We start from the raw sequence: 21,995 nt of genomic DNA, 5'->3' as shown, positions 1-21,995 counted from the left end.
AGGGTAACAGCAGAAAAAAAAACACTAAAACAAGCAGCACAGCATTACTTCAGAACCACACCTTTAAGTGCTGTAGCTTTTTTGCCTATAGCTAGAGGGGGTTTCTACAAGTCAGAATTAAACTGGTTCAAAAACCTGATTACCCTGATAGACCAGATATACACTTAAACTCAAATTATATAGTTGAGTTTATGCCTGTTTGTTCCCAATCTCTCTCTGGGCTTTACAGCGGATTAGTAAATGCGGGTTATAGTGCAGCGGTTTGTTTGTTGTGTAGATCTGATTAAGTTTATTATGCAGTTAAATTAAGTTAAATTAAGAAGTTTGGTGTTTTTTATGGCTTGTTGTTTTAGTACATTAATCCAAGTTAAGATTTCTCCTAATAATAGGATTCAGTGAGAAGAGAACCCACATTAAGCCTCTTAACGTTAGTGATTTAGACTTTTATTGGTTCTTCATCTGGTTAGCTCTGTGGTTCTAGAGTATCGCTGTGCTGCTTGGTTTAAGGTGCTTGCACACTGCAGGCAGCAGCCGAGACGCTGTGTACTGACCCCATTTAATTCAAATGTTTGCAGAAAGTGGTGCACTTCCACACCCATAACCATGACTCTGCTGCTACTACTCACTGTGGTCAAAGTTCAACATGGTTAATTTTTTTTATCATTTTATTTCTCATTTTTGTCCATTCCCACTCCCACTATCACTCGTGATGCCTCAACACCAGGAGAGTAAAGACTAGCACATGCCTCCTCTGATACATGTGAAGTCAGCCACCACCTCTTTTCAGACTGCTGCTGATGCAGCATTGCCGAGTAGCATCACAGCGCACTCGGAGGAAAGCACAGTGCAGTGGTTCTGATACATCAGCTCACAGACGCCTTGTGCTGAGCGACATCACCCTTTGGAGTAATGTGGGGAAAAAGCACCATCTACCCACCCAGAGAGAGCAAGGTCAATTGTGCTCTGTCAGGGCTCTGGTAGCCGATGTCAATCTACGTTAACAGAATTTAAACCAGTGATCTCCTGATCATAGTGGCTGCGCTTAACCCGAGTTTGACCATGTGAGGTCACACCTGAAAAAAAGTTAGTTGTGTACACATCATTTAATGTCAAACGGTATTGTCAAAAGGCCTGTAAATCATCTGATTTAAATGCACACCTGTGGAGAAAGGACAATGGTTTAATTCATGTAAAGAGGGTGGGACAAGGCCAATAAAAATTGTAGGAAAAGTCATCAGGGGAACTTGTGGGAACTCACCTGCTGCTACAGGAGGGCACAGGTAATGTAATCACTACTCCGGTGAGGCTGATCTTAAAAGGTTTAGTGTGTGCAGGTGTGACAGTATGAAAAAAAACTTTATTTTTTTTTATAAGTTTATCTATAATTTAAATTTTGCAAGGTGTAATTCGAGTGCCTTTATTCTGCTATTGCATTTTTTTTGTCATATTCTGAATAAACATTGGACAGTTCCTGTTTCATAGAAAAATGTTAATATGAAATACAAACAGGTTCTCTGGCATCCGTCTTTGTTGAGATTTTTTCATGTGGTTAAGTTCAACATCCCTGTCATCTACATGAGGCAGTGTGACACACCCTCTTCCAGTGAGGATAAGACAGACTGTCGCAAGGTTCTAGGTTGTAAAAGAAAACGTCAGATAATAGTACTCTCAGGTTCATTGGTAATATTGTGGCGTGGAAGAGGAAGGAAGACCCGTGAGACTCATGCTGAATGCTCAACAGCTCCTTTATTGAACAGGCTTGCCACTCACTTACAGCCTTTAACAAGACTAGGAGAGCTAAAACCGTTAACCCACAGAGCTAAAATAGCCCAAAGGCCACCAACCCAGCTGTGTGTCTCCCAGATGGCAGATCCAGAGTGGTGCCCACCCTCTCTGCATAACCCCTCCCAAGGGAGATGCCCCACCCCTGTCATCCTCGCACACAGGAGAACAGAACCATGCCTACAGGCAGCCACACACACAACCCAGAGCCGCCACATAGACCCCCTCCCAAGGGTCAGCCGTCCCGGCGACCCCACCAACCCAACACAAACCCTGTGTACAACAAAACTTTTTTTTTTTTTTTTTTTTACAATCAGTCGCAAACAAAGTCATTAAGGCGGGCGGGCGGCCTCCGCGCCCGCAGCAGCCTGGAGGGGCCGGGCACGGCACCGCCTGCCAGCGGCTCCGAAGAGCCAGAGTTCAGATCAGGCACGAGTGCAAGGCAGGCAGTTTCCGCACCACCGTCCACAGTGTCCGACAGTCTCGGCCTATAGGGGGCCAGCCTATCACGGTGCACAATCATAGTGCGTCTGCCCCACCGGATCTTATACACCACCTCCCCCAGCCTGGACAGCACCAAGCACGGACCCACCCAGGCCGACTGGAGCTTCGGGCACAGTCCCTTCTTCCGCTGAGGGTTATATAGCCAAACCCTCGCCCCCACCGCCAACGGGTCCCCAAAGCAGTGCGTGTCGTACGCACGTTTCTGCTTCTGCCCGGCAGCAGACTGGTTGGAGTGCGCTAGACGGTGCGCTAATTCCAGCGAAGACATAAGGTCCGAGACGAAAGTGGGCGTGTCCGAAGCGTACCCGCCCCCGTCAGGATGCGCCCCAAAAGCCAGGGAGACCGGCATCCTCAGCTCGCGCCCGAACATAAGCAGAGCCGGCGTGAATCCCGTCGTGTCCTGCACAGCGGAGCGACAGGCCAGCAGCACTACTGGCAGGTGCCTGTCCAAGTCACGCTGGTTCTTGTCCGACACCATGGCCAACTGCGCCGCCAGCATGCGGTTAAAACGTTCCACCAGTCTGTCACTCTGCGGATGAAGGGGCGTCGTCCTGGTCTTATGGATTCCCAGGATGCGGCAGACCTCCGCTATGACCTCCGACTCGAAATTTCTCCCCTGGTCACTGTGCAGTTCTTCCGGAACCCCGAATCTGCAAAAGAACTCCCGCACCAGGATATCCGCAGTGGTGACCGCCCCTTGGTCCGGCACCGCGTAGGCCTCTGGCCACTTCGTGAAATAGTCCATCGCCACCAGAACAAAGCGATTTCCAGAGTCCGTCACCGGAAAGGGGCCCAGCACGTCCACGGCCACCCGCTCCATCGGGCTGCCGCACTGGTAAGGGTGAAGTGGGGTGCGGGGCGCCCTCGAGGGGCCCTTCTTGGCAGCGCACACATCACAGCAGTGCACGAAGAGTTCCACGTCGGTTCTACACCCAGGCCAATAGAAGCGTTGCCTCAGGCGCTTCAGAGTCTTGGTGACACCAAAGTGCCCAGCCCCAGGTGACCCATGAACTCCCCGTAGGACCGATCCCCTAAGCGCCCGTGGTACCACCACCTGAAAAGCGCGCCGCCCATTCGCCGGATCCTCCCAGGTATGGCACAGCACGCCGTCGGACAAACTAAAACTAGCCCAGTTGGAGCGCAACGCCTTAGCAATCGGGCCAAGCGGCACCACCTCCCCCTACGACGGTGTGACGTTTGCGCTGAGCGCGTGTACTGCCCACGATACCGCCCGTTGCGCATCGCGGAGCTGCTCTACGGACACCTGAGCCACCCCGACAGCGCCAGTAACATCCCCGGAGATTGCAGCGCAGCGCGCAGTCTGAGCAGATTTCTCCTCAGCACGAGCACAATGTTTGCAGTCGGCGGCCACACACGGCCGGCGCGACAAAGCATCCGCGTTACTGTGGCCACGGCCCGGGCGGTGCACAACCTCAAAACGAAACTCCTGGAGTCTAGATAACCAGCGTGCGAGTTGGCCCTCGGGCTCGCGGAAACGCATGAGCCACTGTAGCGAGGCGTGGTCGGTGCGCAGCAGAAAGGGCACCCCATACACGTACGCTCGGAAATGTTTAAGGCCACTGTGAGTAGTTCCCGGCCCGTTACGCAATAGTTACGCAATAGTTGCTTGTCCAGGCGGCGGCTATAGTACGCTATTACGCGCTCGGAGCCGTCCTGAACCTGCGACAGGACTGCTCCGAGGCCGTGGTCGCTCGCATCAGTATCCACAATGAAACTCTCAGACACCTTCGGATACGCTAGAATCGGAGCATTGCGCAGGCGGCTTTTTAGCTCCTCGAATGCCCGCTCCGCCTCGTCAGACCAGCGGAATTTCACACTAGGCTTAGTCAGAGCATGAAGCGGCGCTGCCACGTCCGCGAACCCCCTAATAAACCGCCTGTAATACGAGGCGAGCCCCACGAAGCTGCGAACCATTTTTGCGTCTCGCGGTGTGGGCCAGTCACGGACCGCCTCCATCTTTTTGGGATCGGTTTCCACGGCAGCACCGCTCACTACGTGGCCCAAGAAGCTCACGCGCTGCCTTAGCAGATTACACTTTGCCGGATTAAGCTTCAGGTTAGCCGCCTGAATCGCGCCAAGCACCATTTCAAGGTGAGACAGTGCGGAGTCGAAGTCGGTTCCGTGCGCCAAGACATCATCCAAATAAACGACGCAGCACGACCGCGGAACCCCGCATAGAACATGCTCCATAAGATGCTCAAAAGTAGCCGGCGAGTTACACAATCCGAACGGAAGCACCGTGAAATGCCATAGGGCTGAGCCGAGCGAGAAAGCGGTTTTCTCCCTATCCCCCGCCGCGAGGGGCACCTGCCAATATCCGCTCCTCAGGTCTAACGAGCTGAACCAGGTTGAGCCAGACAGCTGGTCCAGCGTATCGTCGATCCTGGGGAGCGGGTAGGAGTCAAGCTTCGTGACAGCGTTAAGTCGCCGATAATCCACGCAAAAGCGCCAATTTCCATCCTTCTTTTTCGCAAGGACCACCGGGGCCGACCACGGGCTGCTCGAAGGCTCAATAATGCCCGTACTCGCCATCTCGCGGACTAACTGCTCCGCCGCTACGCGCTTTGCTAACGCCAGACGGTGCGGCCTCAGCCTGATGGGCTGGGCGTCACCCGTGTTTATCGAATGAACCGCAAGGTTAGTTTTAGTACACTTGCGCTCAGACACAGCGAAACTCATGCGAAAACGGCCGATCAGTTCGCGCAAACGGAGTTGTTGGGGACCAGATAAACCCACACAACTGCGCTCCAGCATCTCCTCTATCGGATCTACACTCAACCCCGCATCCAGCGGACCCTCTTTAATCACGTAACGCTGGACTCTACCCTGCCTGCCTTTTTCCAGTTTGTGGACTGTCCCACCAGGAAAAACAGGACCATAGACTTGCTGTATGCTAATGTGAAGGATGCATACAGGGCTATTCCACTACCACCGCTGGGGAAATCAGATCACAATCTGGTGTTCCTGCAGCCTCAGTACAAACCACTGGTACTGAGGCAGCCCACTACCACACGCTCATTCAGAGTCTGGTCTCCTGAAGCAGAAGAAGCCCTAAGGGACTGCTATGACACCACTGACTGGAGCGTGCTGCTGCACCCACATGGTGAGGACATTGAGGGGGTGACTCACTGTGTTACGGACTACTTGAATTTCTGTATGGATGTTGATGTTCCCACAAAGACTGTACGCTGCTTTCCAAACAACAAACCCTGGATTACCAGCTCCGTCAAGGACCTCCTCAACCAAAAGAAGAGGGCGTTCAAAGACGGAAACTTGGTAGAGCTGAAGCGCGTACAGGGGGAACTCAAGGTACGTCTTAAAGAGGCCAAGGAGTCTTACAGGAAGAAGGTGGAAAGAAAGCTGCAAGACAACAACATGAAGGAAGTCTGGGGTGCAATGAAAACCATCACTGGGTGCAAGAACAACAACGGCAACCCAGTAGATGGCGGTGTGGACAGAGCAAACCAGTTCAACAACTTTTACAACAGGTTTGACTGTCCTGCTCCTGCTGCCCCCTCCTCCTACCCTCCTGCAGCATCACCAACATCTTCTCCATCTCTACCATCATCACCACCATCTCCATCACCTTCAACTCCAACTCCACCATCTTCATCACCACCACCATTACCCTCACCTCCATCTTCATCAACATCATCACCGTCATCATCATCACCACCACCCTCACCTCCATCATCATCTTCATCACCATCAGCACAATCACCCTCACCTCCACCATCTTCATCAGCACCATCATCACCCTCACCTCCACCATCTTCATCATCACCACCATCAACACTATCAACTGGCAGACAAATCATCTCCTCCAGTCCACCAACCTTTACTGCAGACCAGGTCAGGAGACAGCTGAGGAGACTTCACCCCAGGAAGGCAGCTGGCCCGGACAGAGTGTGCCCCAGAATGCTCAAGGCATGTGCTGTTCAACTGGGTGAGCCCCTCCAACATGTTTTTAACCTGAGTCTGCGTATAGGGAGAGTTCCTGCCACGTGGAAGACAACCTGTCTCATTCCTGTTCCCAAGAAGGCACACCCGAAGGAACTGAATGACTACAGGCCTGTTGCTTTGACATCTCACGTGATGAAGACCATGGAGCGACTGCTGCTGGACCAACTCAGACCTCAGGTCCACCATGCTGAGGACCCACTGCAGTTTGCGTACCGGGAAAAGGTGGGAGTGGAAGATGCCATCCTCTATCTCCTGCACAGAGCTCACTCTCATCTGGACAAGGGGGGAGGTGCTGTGAGGGTCATGTTCTTCGACTTCTCCAGTGCCTTCAACACCATCCAGCCCCTACTACTGAGAGACAAGCTGATGGAGATGGAGATGGATATGCACCTGGTCACCTGGATCACTGACTACCTTACTGGGAGACCACAACATGTCAGGATCAGGGACTGCTCCTCTGATACAGTGATCAGCAGCACAGGAGCACCACAGGGGACTGTTCTCTCTCCAGTCCTGTTCACACTGTACACATCAGACTTCAAATACCACTCGGAGTCATGCCACATGCAGAAGTTCTCTGACGACACTGCAATCGTGGGGTGTGTGCGTAATGGTGATGAGAGGGAGTACAGAAGCCTGGTTGAGGAATTTGTGATGTGGTGCAAGATGAACCATCTGCAGCTGAACATCTCCAAAACCAAGGAGATGTGCATAGACTTCAGGAGGTCCAGGCCCTCTGCTCAGCAGCCAATCTCCATCGAGGGGGTCGACGTGGAGGTGGTCAAATCCTACAAATACCTTGGTGTGCACCTGGACGACAGGCTGGACTGGTCAGTGAACACTGACTCCCTCTACAGGAAGGCTCAGAGCAGACTGTACTTCCTCAGAAGGCTCAGGGCTTTCAACATCTGCCAGAAACTCCTCCTGATGTTCTACCAGTCTGTGGTAGCCAGCGTCCTCTTTTACACTGTTGTGTGTTGGGGAGGCAGCATCAGCAAGAGGGATGCTGGACGACTGGACAGGCTGGTGAGGAAAGCTGGTTCTGTGCTGGGATTAGAGCTGGAGTCCTTAACACCACTGGCAGAGAGGAGAGCCCTCAGCAAGCTGCTGAACATCATGGACAATGTTCACCACCCTCTGCACAGCACCATCACCAGGCACAGGAGCTCATTCAGCGGCAGACTGCTGTCCCAGTCCTGCTCCACAGACAGACTCCGAAAGTCTTTTGTTCCTCAGGCCATAAGACTGTTCAACTCCTCTCAGCACAGCAAACTAAAGACTCTGTGAAACTTTTTCATTCCGGCCACTCTGGCCACACCATGGACACACCCCCAGCTATGGACACACTCTCAGACTTGCTGATGCCTAGAACACTTTTTATAGTTCTACCATATTTTGCACTAGTAGTTCATTCACTAGTTAATTCATCTACTGTTTACGTATCTTTTGCACTGTTTACGTATCTTTTGCACTGCTTAATTTAAGTTATTATATAACTGTGTATTTGCACTTTCTGTTTGGCTGACATCAGTTATCCTCACTTTATGCACATCAACTGGTGTTCACTGTCTATTGTGTTCAACTGCACTACCTCCATTCTCCATCTCCATTACACACACACACACGAAGACTGTACATTTACATTTACACTGTATATTCTATTTCTTATTTGATTGTATTTATATGTATCTTTATATTTTATATTTTATCTTTTTTTAACTTTGTGTATTGTGTAACCTGCTGCTGGATGCCAAGAATTTCCCCCCGGGGATCAATAAAGTATCTATCTATCTATCTATCTATCTATCTATCTATCTATCTATCTATCTATCTATCTATCTATCTATCTATCTATCTATCTCTCTACCGTATCACGCACCGAATCACACACATTCCCTCCCACCAGTTCACTTACCCCTAACTCGTCGCGTATCTCTACGGGGGAGTCCAGTCACCAGCACCGAGCCCCGTGCACAGTCAATGATAGCTCCGACGCGTGAGAGCAGGTCCTTGCCCAGAATGCACGGGTCGTTGATGCGTCCTATCCAGAACTGTTGTTGAAAGGGCCCCTTGCCGACATCAATCGTCAACTCCGTTAATCCTAGGAGACCTATAGGAGAGAGAGCGATGCGCTGGCTGTTGTCAGTCACAAACTTGGCCGCAACCTCCGTCGCTAGCTCGGGCCGTATCAGTGAGACTGACGAGCCCGTGTCCACCAGCGCGTTCACCGTCACTCCATTCAATGTGCATTTCAGGAAATATCCGCTGAGTCCGGCAGTTCCGGAATCAGATCCCGAGGGTAAGCATAGCGTTCCTGGGGCCACCGTAACCCTCACTGGGTGGTCCCGGCTCCGTTTCCCGGCCGGCTGCAGTGCGCTCGCTTGTGGCCACGCCCCCCGCAGCGCCAGCACTCCAGTTGGGCACCAGACCGGCTCCGACCCCACCTCTGCGAATCACAGGCACCCGGCGACGTCCCCCACGGTCCAGGATGGCTTGAGAGGATGAGTTCGGACCGCTCCGCCACCTCCACCGCGGACTCCAGGGTCTGCGGGTCGGCCAGCCTCACGTGTTTGCGCAGCTCGCTCGGCTCGAGGGCGCGCAGAAAGTGATCCAACACGAGCCTCCTCTGGGCCGCTCGCGGAAACGTTGGGTAAGCTTGGCGGGTTAGCAGGGCCATCTCCGATGCCAGCACGCCCAGTGTCACTCCCTGCTGTCGGCGTCTGTCCGCCACTAGCATTTTGGCGGCTGCCTCCGACGGTTGCGGCGGGAGCCAGCGCCGCCGTACTCGCGTCGTCCTCTCCCCGGCCACGACTTCCGAACAGCCCGCTGGCGCCGTCAGGTCCGAGTCCACTGCGCTGGAGAGCCTTGCCTCTAGTCCGTTGGTCCGCTGTCTTCCTCCTCAGCCGTTCGATTTCCCCTGCCAGCAGTTCAATATCTTCCAGCAGGGTCACTTCTGATACCAAATGTGGCGTGGAAGAGGAAGGAAGACCCGTGAGACTCATGCTGAATGCTCAACAGCTCCTTTATTGAACAGGCTTGCCACTCACTTACAGCCTTTAACAAGACTAGGAGAGCTAAAACCGTTAACCCACAGAGCTAAAATAGCCCAAAGGCCACCAACCCAGCTGTGTGTCTCCCAGATGGCAGATCCAGAGTGGTGCCCACCCTCTCTGCATAACCCCTCCCAAGGGAGATGCCCCACCCCTGTCATCCTCGCACACAGGAGAACAGAACCATGCCTACAGGCAGCCACACACACAACCCAGAGCCGCCACAATATGTTAACCTAGAAAGGACTACTGATCGGTGTTATGTTTTCTCCCAAAAGTGTATTTTATTGTAGTCTATTTAAAAAAAAAACACTGTATTGTACTTTTTAAAAAGTGTGATCAAAGTTTACTTTCAAACATTTGGTAAAAGCATAATATTAATGTACTTTTAATATATTTTAAGTAAGTACACAAATTTGTTAGTATATTTACAGCATACTTAGACATTTCTTAGTACAAGTACAATTAATGATATATATATATTTTTTTTTTATTTTTTTATTTTTTTTTTACCAGGGAATAGAGTTGTGTTTTCACCCAAAATGCTTCCTTTGTGATTTTTGTCAACACGACAGATCACCACATTACCTCACCCTCACAAACTTAAAATAAGAATGCAAATGTGAAACCATGTCATATTTTTTTTTTATAGTCAAGTCAAGTCAAGGGGCTTTTAGTGTCAGTACATTTAAGTGTAGTAATTGCAGTGCAATGAACAATGGTGCAACATGGAACAACAATACAATAGACAACACAAAGTTGCAAACGTGCAATAGATGTGCATCACAGTAACTCTAACACTACAATAAATACAGACGATTTAACTGACAGGACAGAGCAGCGCAGTACCGACAGTACCACAGTACAGTCTAAATGTGTTTGTGTGAAAAAAGGCGCAGAAATATGTAATATTAAATGGAAATGATAATATAAAATGGAAATATATATGGAATATATAATATAAATGGAATATAAAGTTCCCAGCAAAGATTGCTGATATAGTTAGTGACAGTATCTGTCTCTGTGTGTTGAGTGTGTGAACTTCCTCATTCCAAACCACAGTAAAAAAATGTCTTCTTTATTCTGTGGTCGAGCTCTAGTGAAAAAAGTAGATTAAAGTACACTAAGTATTATTATGCTTTAGTGCACTAAAGTGTACTTGTAGCTAACTTATTAATCAGTATATTTAAAGAGTGTTAAATTGGAACAACTTTTTAAAACTTATTATACTTTAATTGTATAAAAATAGTACAAAAGTCTTACTTAAATTGTGTACTTAACTGTACTAAAATGGAACTTAAATCAAATATTTAAATATAATGTAAATATACCTAAGTAATATTTAAACATACTACTTCATGTATGTAACCCCATATTTTAAATATGCTTACAGTTAAATTATAATCAATTTAATAAGGATTACAACTGTATATATTAGAATATACATATATTAGAAATATACTAAGAATTGATGTTAAATATAATTACAAATACGCTTCTTGTTCCTGTCTTTTGTAAGTAGCACACTTCTAGTATACTTCGTTGGGTATAACAATATATATTAATATACTGTACTTACTATACTGTACTATAATTGACTTTTTAAAAAGTTACATGATGCTTTGTACTTTAAGTGAACTACTGTAACAGTTGTTTTTAACACTGTTTGCTAAAAAAATGTACAAAAGTATATCTGGAAATAAGTATTTTAGAAATATATTGAATTAAATTAAACCAAAGGTGTATTTTATTGTAGTCTATTTAAAAAATAATACACTATATTGTACTTTTTAAAAAGTGTGATCAAAGTTTACTTTCAAACATTTGGTAAAAGCATATATATATACATATATATATATATATATATATATATATATATATATATATATATATATATATATATACATTTTATTTTTATTTTTTTACCAGGGAATAGAGTTATGTTTTCACCCAAAAAGATGTAATTTTCTTCTATAGTCAAGCCATTGTCATTATATCAGTACAGTACAGTACAGTAATTTCAGTTCAATGAAAATATGTTTCTCTTGTACAATAGTGCAACATAAATTTGCAAATGTGCAATAAACGTGCAACCTAGTACTATAACAGTACAATGAATAAAATAAATACAGAAGACACAAGACTATCAAAATACAAGACAGAACAGTGCAGTGCCGACACGGTACAGTTTAAATGTGCTTGTGTGGCAATGGTGCAGATATATTTAACTTACTGTAACATATAAAACATACATGATCACAGCAGTTACTGAGGGAGAGTACATACAGTACTTAGTGGAATATAAAATTAGCTGACACGGTTAGAAACAGTATCTGTCTCTGTGTACTGAGTGTGTGAACTTCCTCATTTCAGTTCACAGTGAAAGACTCATTTTGACTATCTTTGTTCTATGGTCGAGGTGATGAAAAAAACTCATTAAAATGGTTAGAGAGTGGGTAGAGGAAATTCTTGATGTATTTTTTTATGTAGTCAGGTTGTCATGTCTACAAATATAATAATTGTACGTATGATTAAAAAACCAACATGCTTTTTATTATTTAAAATGTTCTGAATTGCAGATTAATACTGAAGTCATCCAAAGAAAATAAAGAAAACATATGAAATTGTTTAGTAACCAGAAACAGGGTCAAACAAACAGAATATGTTTTTTATATTTTAGATTCTTTTGCACCTTTTGCTTAGATGACAGCTTTGCACATCTTAGCATTTGAACTGATACAGTAGAGTAATATTACAGGGTTAGACAGCATTCTTGCGTATGTTGTCTTGCCAGCTTCACCAAGCTACATAGTGCAGTCAGGAGCATGCTCAGCTCAGAGTAGCAAAAATAGAGGTGCTGTTCTCCTTATGAAAGGCAAATGAAATATCAATATCATTTTCAAACTGTTACTTTAAGGTAAAAATACTACATAAAGCTGTAACAAAACTGTAAGAATATACAGTGTAAGCCTATACATTGATGGTTTACTTGAGCAGATGAAGGTTTTCTGGCCTTAATTACTGCTTTTAAAATCAGTAGGACTGGTTGGAGTGATGAGATAATGTGCTTTATAAATAAAGAGTTGTAAAAGAGATGATTTTTGCTTAATGTTTTTGTTAATTTGCTCAAAAATCATGCAAACTTCTTAATATCAAATAAAAGCACACTGTTGTTTGATGTGTAAGCATCAAAACTCGGTGGTGAAAAAGCCAGTATTTCCAGTTCACATTTTACACACAGTTGATAAGCCATTGTTCATTAGCTTATGTCAGGTAAGTTGGGGGCAGAAGTGACTTATACAATACTTCCTGTGTCTGGCGTTGAACTGAGTCATCAGTTAAACCTGTTCTTTTTGAACCTGTATTTTTGAAGCTTTACTTGCCAACAGCATATTTGCATTCACGCGGTGAGTGACGCAACTTCCGGCCTGCGAACCTGCTTGCTGTTTGTTTAGCTCCTCTCTGTTTTAGCTATTTGTTTACGTTTTCTACTACTTATTAACTTTTAACCGTCTTATAACCCTCCTAAACTTATAAAATCCCTCAGGTAGCCATTATTTTTGTGTTATTTATCGATTTTTGCCGTTTTTTTGTGTGTGTTTTGTGCTTACTTCGAGGTAATGGCGTGTGCGGAGGATCGTGCTCTCCTGACACTCAGCGAGGAGCTCGTCCGTCTGGATCAGCAGATCCACCGCCTGCTCGAGAGGCAGTCGGAGCTCCACAGGCAGAGGACGAGGCTGGAGGAATCCCGCGACGCCGCCTTCGCGGCCGTCTCCAACCCGGTGCTGCCGGCGCCGCGGACCCCGGCGGTCGTTTGCTTCACCCCCGCTCCGGGAGGGGCCTGGGAGCGGCAGCGCGGCCGAGGAAAGCGGGTTTCCCCCCTACCTTCTCAGCCGGATTTTGCCTCCGCAAACCGGTTTGAGGTCCTCAGCTCGTCGCCGTCGCCTCCTTCACCTCCCCCAGCCCCGAGGAAAACAGATAAGGGCAGTACCCTCATTGTCGGAGATTCCATTGTTAGGCATTTAAAGGTGTCTAACGCTAAGTGTAATGCTGCAGTGTCGTGTTTTCCAGGAGCTCGGGTCCTGGACGTCGCCCGGCGGCTTCCTACGGTGCTTCGGCATTGCGGGGACCCCGGCACCGTCATCCTGCATGTGGGTACCAACGACACGTCCGCCCGGCGCAGTGACGTCCTGAAGGAGCACTTTCGCACTCTTCTGGACACCGCTCGCAGACTGACCCGCGCCCGCCTCCTCATCTCTGGTCCGATGCCCACCTACCGCCGCGGGAGCCAGCCGTTCAGCCGCCTCTACGCTCTCCACTGCTGGCTGCGGGACTGGTGCTCTGCTAGTGGAGTTGGCTACGTGGACAACTGGGAGAGTTTTCGGGAACGTCCAGCCCTCTTCCACCGAGACGGGCTTCACCCCAGCCGCCTGGGATCCACCGTCCTCTCTGGTAACATTGAGGCGGTGCTACGCCGGGACTGACTGGCTCTAACCAGTCATACCGGCCAGGTTAGTGGTCTAAGTAATGGGCAGTTTAGTAATATACATTGTTCTAATGAGTTATCTTGCCACTTTCCTGTGCATAAGGCTGTGAGTTTTAATTATGTGCCTTTTTCAGATACAAGTGCATTTTTACCTTGTAGGATTGAGACTGTGTCTGTCCCCCGTGTTGCTCGAAACCGAAAAACTCAGAAAATCTGTTTTAATAATCTTATTAAAATTAAAACAACAGCATCCGTCTCTCAGAGTACCAGCAGCGTCCGTATGAAACTAGGGCTATTAAATATAAGATCGCTAGCACCAAAATCAGTTATTGTTAATGATATTATTACTGATAATCACCTTAATGCACTATGTCTGTGTGAAACCTGGATTAAACCTGATGAATATATCGCTTTAAATGAGTCTACCCCCCCCAGGTTTGAGCTATTTCAGTTACCCACGCAGCTCTGGTCGTGGCGGTGGTGTTGCCACAATCTATGACTCAATGTTAGGTATATCTCAAAACTCACAATTGGATGCTAAGTCGTTTGAAGTTCTTAGTCTTAAAGTAGCAGGCCCGTCTCCTGCTTCCAAAACGCAGCATTCGTTTCTGCTTATAACACTGTATCGTCCTCCTGGACCATACTCAAATTTTATTAGTGAATTTGCTGACTTTCTAGCAGCAGTAATTCTTCTTTCTGATAAGATCATAATTGTCGGAGACTTTAATATCCACTTTGAAAAGGACCAGGATCCACTAAAAATTGCATTTAAATCAGTTTTAGATGCTCTAGGCTTTAAACAAAATGTAATTGGCCCCACTCACCGATGTAGTCATACATTAGACTTAGTTTTGACACTGGGTATTGAGGCTGAGAATATAGTTACTCTTTCTCAACATGACTCAATATCCGATCATTATCTAATTATGTTTGAAATAGTTTTTAATCAAAATATCCTCCTCCCGCCCCGCTATATCAGCAAGCGTAAAATAACAACCGCAATTGCTAATGAATTTGTAAATAAACTCCCCGACTTAACCATCTCCCTTCCGTCCTATGAGCATGATCTCGAGCACAAAACAGAAAATCTACAAACTGCTCCGCTCTAACCTTGACCGCGTAGCGCCGACAAAAATAAAACAAATCAGGGATAAAAAGCTAGCACCGTGGTATAATGACCACACACGTACATTAAAACAAACCGCTCGTAACTTTGAACGTAAATGGCGACACACAAAACTAGAATTTTTCCGGCTAGCATGGCAGCATAGTCTCACAGACTACAAAAAAGCCCTAATTAAAACAAAATCCCAGTATATTTCATCGCTTATTGAGAAAAATAGAGACAATCCTAGATTCCTTTTCACTACGGTGGCTAAACTCACCGGCAGTCAAAAACAAACTAGCTCCGTTATCCCTGCCGACATTAATAGTAATGATTTCATGAAGTTCTTTGATGATAAAATTAATAGCATTAGACAAAAAAATCAGTATCACCCCCAAAATTTACTTATAGATATCGATGAATGCTGCTCCAGCTCTGAGACACACCTAGAGTGTTTCAGCCCGGTTACAGAAAAAGATTTACTTAGTTTAATTAACTCATCAAAATCAACATCATGTATATTAGATCCAGTACCCACACAATTATTGAAACAGGCACTGCCAAAGGTGGGAAAATCATTACTAGAAATAGTAAATTCATCCCTTAGCATGGGCTACGTACCCAATTCTCTTAAATTGGCGGTCATTAAGCCCATTATCAAAAAGCCAAATCTGGACCCCCGCGAGCTTGCTAAATATAGACCAATTTCTAATCTTTCCTTTATAGCCAAAATCCTAGAAAAAATTGTGTTTAACCAGCTGCGCTTGTATCTACAAAGTAATAGTATGCATGAGGTTTTTCAATCTGGATTTAGACAAAACCATAGTACTGAAACAGCTCTACTTAGAGTAACTAATGATTTACTTTCAGCTCTAGATAGGGGCAGTAATGCCATCCTTGTACTGCTAGATCTAAGTGCTGCCTTTGACACCATAGATCACGCTATTCTACTTGATAGGTTAGAAAATCTTATAGGAATTAAAGGATCAGCCCTCACCTGGTTCAGATCTTATCTGAGAGATCGATTCCAGTGTGTTTACTTAAATAACGAATGCTCTTATCAGTCTAGAGTAAAATATGGTGTCCCTCAAGGATCAATACTGGGTCCATTACTCTTTACTCTTTATATGCTACCACTGGGTAAAATTATCCGTAGGCATGGTATTAACTTTCACTGCTATGCTGATGACACGCAACTTTACATATCTGCTAAACCCAACGAGGAGCTCTGTATAAATCAAATAACAGACTGTATTAAAGACATTAAAAATTGGATGACACACAACTTTCTCTTACTTAATTCTGATAAAACTGAGGTCCTTCTATTAGGTCCTAATATTGATAAAAACATAAATGTTAATACTGTAGACATAGACGGTCACTTAATTATACCTGGTAAAACTGTGAGAAACCTTGGGGTCATCTTTGACCCAATTCTTTCGTTTGATGCTCACATATGTAGCATAGTCAAAATTGCATTCTTCCACTTAAGAAATATAGCTAAAATCCGCAGTATACTCTCTCTCGAAGATGCTGAGAAGCTGGTACATGCATTCATAACCTCCAGGCTGGAGTACTGCAACGCGTTGTTGGCTGGAAGTCCACATAAATTACTCCATAAACTCCAGCTAGTTCAGAATGCAGCTGCGAGAGTGCTTACCAGAGCTAGAAAGTTCGATCACATTACACCTATTCTTTCATCCCTACATTGGCTACCTGTTAGATTTCGTATAGATTATAAAATACTTCTCCTGACGTATAAATCCCTCAATGGTCTGGCCCCGCAATATCTACAGGAACTCCTTACTCCTTACAATCCGCCGCGTTCACTCCGCTCCCAAGACGCTGGCCTGTTATTAGTCCCGCGTATTAGAAAAAACTATGCAGGAGGAAGAGCGTTCTTTTATAAAGCTCCCCAACTTTGGAATAGCCTCCCTATTAATATAAGGGACTCAGACACACTCTCAATCTTTAAATCTAGACTCAAAACATTTCTATTTGCTCAAGCTTTTGAGTAATGTCTCATTACAATTTTCTTCCTCTTACAGCTTATCCAGCAAATATAAACCCTGTCCTAATCATCTGCTTTCTCTTTCTCTCCCCATGTCCTGAGCTGCTGCTACCAGTGCCCATCCCACTCCAGCAGAGTTTTATAAAACCATTCTAACCCCTTTTTCTTCCCTCCCCTCTCTGTTCTCTCTCTCTATCTTTCTCACATGTGCTGAGACGCCTGGCCGGCCGGTCTTCCTGGATGCGTCAGTCTGTGGTTCCAGCTTTCAGGAATCAGCCCTGTCCTTCTACTCAGAATTATTACACAGCCCTTCTAACTTCTGCTTTTTTTTCTCTTCCTTTCCTTTCTGTTTACTCTATCTATCTCTTTTACATGTATGGAGATGCCCTGTTCCTGATGTTCCCAGCCTGGCTCTCCACTGCCCGCTGTGTCGTTCTCCGGCTCTGCAACCCTGCACTGATTACCATTAACACACTCAGTATCTGTTTCTGTATTAGCCATAGCTCTATAGTTTGTGCCCATCACATTCTTATATTCATAAATTAGTACCTGTTATATTAGCCATAGTTCACATTAATTCTCTGTACTGTTTTTGTTCTGTTATTTGTTTGTTGTTTGTTTGTACTGAGCGGGTCAACCCGAGTAGGATGGGTTCCTTGGACTGAGTCTTGGTTCCTTCCAAGGTTTCTTCCTCTTAAAGGGAGTTTTTCCTTGCCACTGTGTCACCATAAAATTGGCATCTCTGTGGTGCTGCTCATAAGAGGCATGGACCTGTTTTTCCAGTAAAGCGGCTTTGTGACAACCTTTGTTGTAAAAAGCGCTATATAAATAAAATTGAATTGAATTGAATTCAGAACATTGCATTGGTTCAGAACAATGGTTCTCAAACTCGAACACGTTGTCGTATGCAAACTGGTGATTTTCATAATTACATGTGTTTACGTTAAGGGTATAACCAGTTAGAATATATGTATGTAAACCCATGCCTCAGTTCTTTGTTCTCATTAATACAATTATAATTATTACACCAATTTCATAGGCCCTACAATAGAACCCTGTTGGACTCCAGAAGAAATGCTAAACCAAATGGTTTACAGATAACTTACAACAGTTTCTGCACAAGGATCAACAGCTGAATAATTTACCTCGGGTTCGAGGAGGTGCCATGCACCATGTAAACTAGTCTTGGGACAATATATCAATATCATGATATTCAGAAACACAGTATTTAATTTTATAGGTAGCATATATGTAAACACCACTCTTCATATAGGGGAATATATGTCATATATTGCATTTCTGTTCGGGAGTAAACCAAATTGATAGAACTGCTTAAGACTCTTGTACAGCACTATATGTCTTAAACAAAGTGTGTGATTGTGTGCCATCAGTTCATTAACAGGCTCTGAGTCAGACTTACTTTCTCCCAAAAGTGTATTTTATTGTAGTCTATTTTAAAAAAAAACCACTGTATTGTAATTTTTAAAAAGTGTGATCAAAGTTTACTTTCAAACATTTGGTAAAAGCATAATATTAATGTACTTTTAATATATTTTAAGTAAGTACACAAATTTGTTAGTATATTTACAGCATACTTAGACATTTCTCAGTACAAGTACAATTCATTATATATATAAATATATATAAATAATATGTAAACACCACTCTTCATATAGGGGAATATATGTCATATATTGCATTTCTGTTTGGGAGTAAACCAAATTGATATAACTGCTTAAGACTCTTGTACAGCACTATATGTCTTAGACAAAGTGTGTGATTGTGTGCCATCAGTTCATTAACAGGCTCTGAGTCAGACTTCCTCTCTAGGGTTTTAGAGCATTCAGAACTAACAACCACAGTGGATGTGCTCGTTTTTTCTGACTGCACTCAAACATTGCGAAAAACAAGCCGAGCCCTATCTCACACCATGTGCAAGGCGTCTATGCCTATGCCTATGCCTAGTGGCTGCACCAGCAACAAAGTGCCAACATGCAAATATGTTGGTACAACACATTTATTTGCGACTAACCCCAATGCCAGAAATGCACAGGCTGTAAAAAATATGAATATACATAAAACTAGACATTAAGAGTCAAACATTTTACAGTTTCATGAAAAACAGTTAGAACGTGGTCAAAAAGCAAATAATTTTAAGTGAAAAGATTAAGTAATACTAATTAAAAATGTATTTATCTTGAATCTAACTCACTAACTAACTGCATATAGCTTGGAATGAAAAGAGCATATACAGCTCTGGAAAAAAATAAGAGACCACTTCAATTTCTAAATCAGTTTCTCAGATTTTGCTATTTATAGATATATTATTTATTAAAATGAACATTGCTGTTTTATTCTATAAACTACAGACAACATTTTTCCCAAATTTTAAATCAAAATATTGTCATTTAGAGCATTTATTTGAAAAAAAAGAGAAATGGCTAATGCCAATAATAAAAATTACTTTTACAGTGTTTTTTTTTTTTACATCAAAATGTTTACAATGTTTAGTAAAATGTTATGGCTATATCCATTCATTTAAAAAATTAAATGACAGGAAATGAAACGAGAAAAGCAAGATGGGCAGGGATTCACCAATATGTGGAAATGTTGGATATCTCACCATCTACAGCATCATCAAAAGGTACAGGTACAAAAGGTGTGCAAGAAACAAGGCTGACAGGCTTTATCTAGTTTATCTAGCTCTAAACCAGTTAATGTTTTCCATCAAATGTCTGATATGTGGTCTATGTTCTATTGTGAATAATATATCGGTCTATGAAATTTGTCAATTGTTGCGTTCTGTTGTTATGTACATTTACTTACATTGAACTTTTTACTATTTTCAAATGTAATTTACAAAACAAGAACAAATAATCTTTGGATGAAAAAGTAGTCAAAACCAAATTTTTGTTTTCATGTAAACTGGAAAATGTAATATTATTTATACACTTGCATAATGCACAGACAGCCTCAGCTGGGTTGGGCTGGTGTGTTTGACTTGCTGCAGAGTGCAGCAAACGTAACAGATGGCAGGAGACCATCATCACCGTATAAATCTCAGCTGAAGCCGAATACACAGGTGTGTCTGCATATCTGCTTTGTGCGAGAAAGTGCGATAGTGTGTTGTTTGGTCAAAAGCTTAATGAATGATATATTTAGTGTGTGTGTGTGTGTGTGTGTGTTGTTCGCCTCTCCTGTGCAGCAGTGCTTAAGTATGTTTATGCTTCATTAGGCATGCATTACCTGCTTCATTGCTGCTGTGTTTCAACCACAGCCAATGAGAAATCCCTTCTGCACAATTAATAAATGTGTGTGTGTGTGTGTTAACATTTCCTGGGGATTTTCTTTTTTTAGGAAGATATAAAAACATGAATATATTGATGTATTGAGGGATGTTTGGTTTCCTGAGGACATATGTGTTTTTAAAGCAGAAATTAAAGCTTCAAATTGAAAAAGTTTGCAATGGTACACAAAAGTCATAGTTTGGTCCACATCACAGTTTGGACTTCATGGTTTGGTACAATGAGGAAAAAAGCAGCAAAACTTCACACAAGTTAATTTTTTATTTATTTACTTTGAAATACAGTTGGTTGTGCACTTACAGTTTGTTTTGTGTTTTACCATATAGCGCCCCCTTAAGGTAGCTGGAACAGCTTGCAGAGAGTAAACGTTAGCATGTTCAACGTGTTTACCCAAACACTCTCTACACCCGACTGTCCAACAATGCTGACATTCTGGCCTAATCTGAACCAGCATGATTTTATGAGAAATTAAATCTTTAGATTTCTTTGAAGGCATGTTTAGTCGTTTCCTGATATGTGTTTTTAAAGCACACATGAGCTTAAATTTCTGCGTATTCGATGTGTAATTGTACAAACATCATGGTTTGGTTCACATACCATAGTGTTTAGAAGCATTTAAGCTTGTAATATGGTTTGCGACTCATTTTCAAACCACTGCTTGTAACAAAGAAGCCTATTGTTTAAATACTGAATACTCAAATTCATCAAAATAAATAATTAAAAAAAAAAATCTTTTTGCCAACAATTAGGTAATAATTCAGGCAGCATTTAGGCATTTTTCAGTCTATTGCTTAAGTGTTTCACAGAAACTGACATAAATGTCTGTGTATCCTTCACTAAAGTATGAACATAATTTATTGAACAGCATACTAAATTGTTTGCATTTTCTTTGAAACAAACATCATTATTTAGGCAAAAACATAAAAAAAAAACATCTAAATCATTATGGCTATTTTAAAATACAGTATGTATGGGATAGCAGTAGGTAAATCGATCAGGAAGTGTTACTTCAAGGGACGGCTTGGGAATTCCAGCACCAGTATAATTTGCGAGGTGTTTTCTTGTGAGCTGAACACTGGCCAGTGTGCTCATGGCAAGGTGGGCATTCCAATTCTGATGTGAGAATTTAATGTAGCATTCTCTAGCTTCCACAGGACACGGCAAAACGGACTTTGGGCATGTTAGTGTATGTACATGTATTTATAAATATGTAAAAAATATATGAATGCAAACATACAGAAATGCACAGTTTTTTGAATGCTGCTTAAGAAATCTTAATCTTAATCTAAGTCTTTTATGACAAAATATTACTGTAATTCCAGAGATTATGGTACAGGCAGTGTTAGATGTAGTATTGCAGCTTTAAGCTTTAAGACTAAAAAATAAATATTTCTATATATACTGGTGCCTTTGCGCACCACTCAGCCTATCCTGTTACAGTACAACAAAGCCAGTGGGATAAATGCTGCATAACGACAAACACACTTAGGGCCAATTTCTCTTTCGCATCCTTACCCCCTTTTTTTGAGTGTTACCCAACTCTTGGGTAACCCGATATGTTCCTAAAATAAATAAATAAATAAATAAAAAACACTAATTAATTCTCAAGCATTTCCAGACCTTGACATTCTATTGTGATAGAAGGGGAGCTCATATATGTCGGGGGGGGGGGGGGGGGTTGCAGAGATACGTCAGGGGAGCTCAGATATGTCAGATATGTCAGAAAGTTCAGTTACGTCACTGTTGGATGTTAGTTCCATTAAGTAGG

The sequence above is a fragment of the Astyanax mexicanus genome, chromosome 12 (assembly GCF_023375975.1).
Source record: "Astyanax mexicanus isolate ESR-SI-001 chromosome 12, AstMex3_surface, whole genome shotgun sequence".
Taxonomy (NCBI): domain Eukaryota; kingdom Metazoa; phylum Chordata; class Actinopteri; order Characiformes; family Acestrorhamphidae; genus Astyanax; species Astyanax mexicanus.
The sequence above is the reverse complement of the archived record's forward strand: the minus strand, read 5'-3'. Positions refer to the sequence as shown.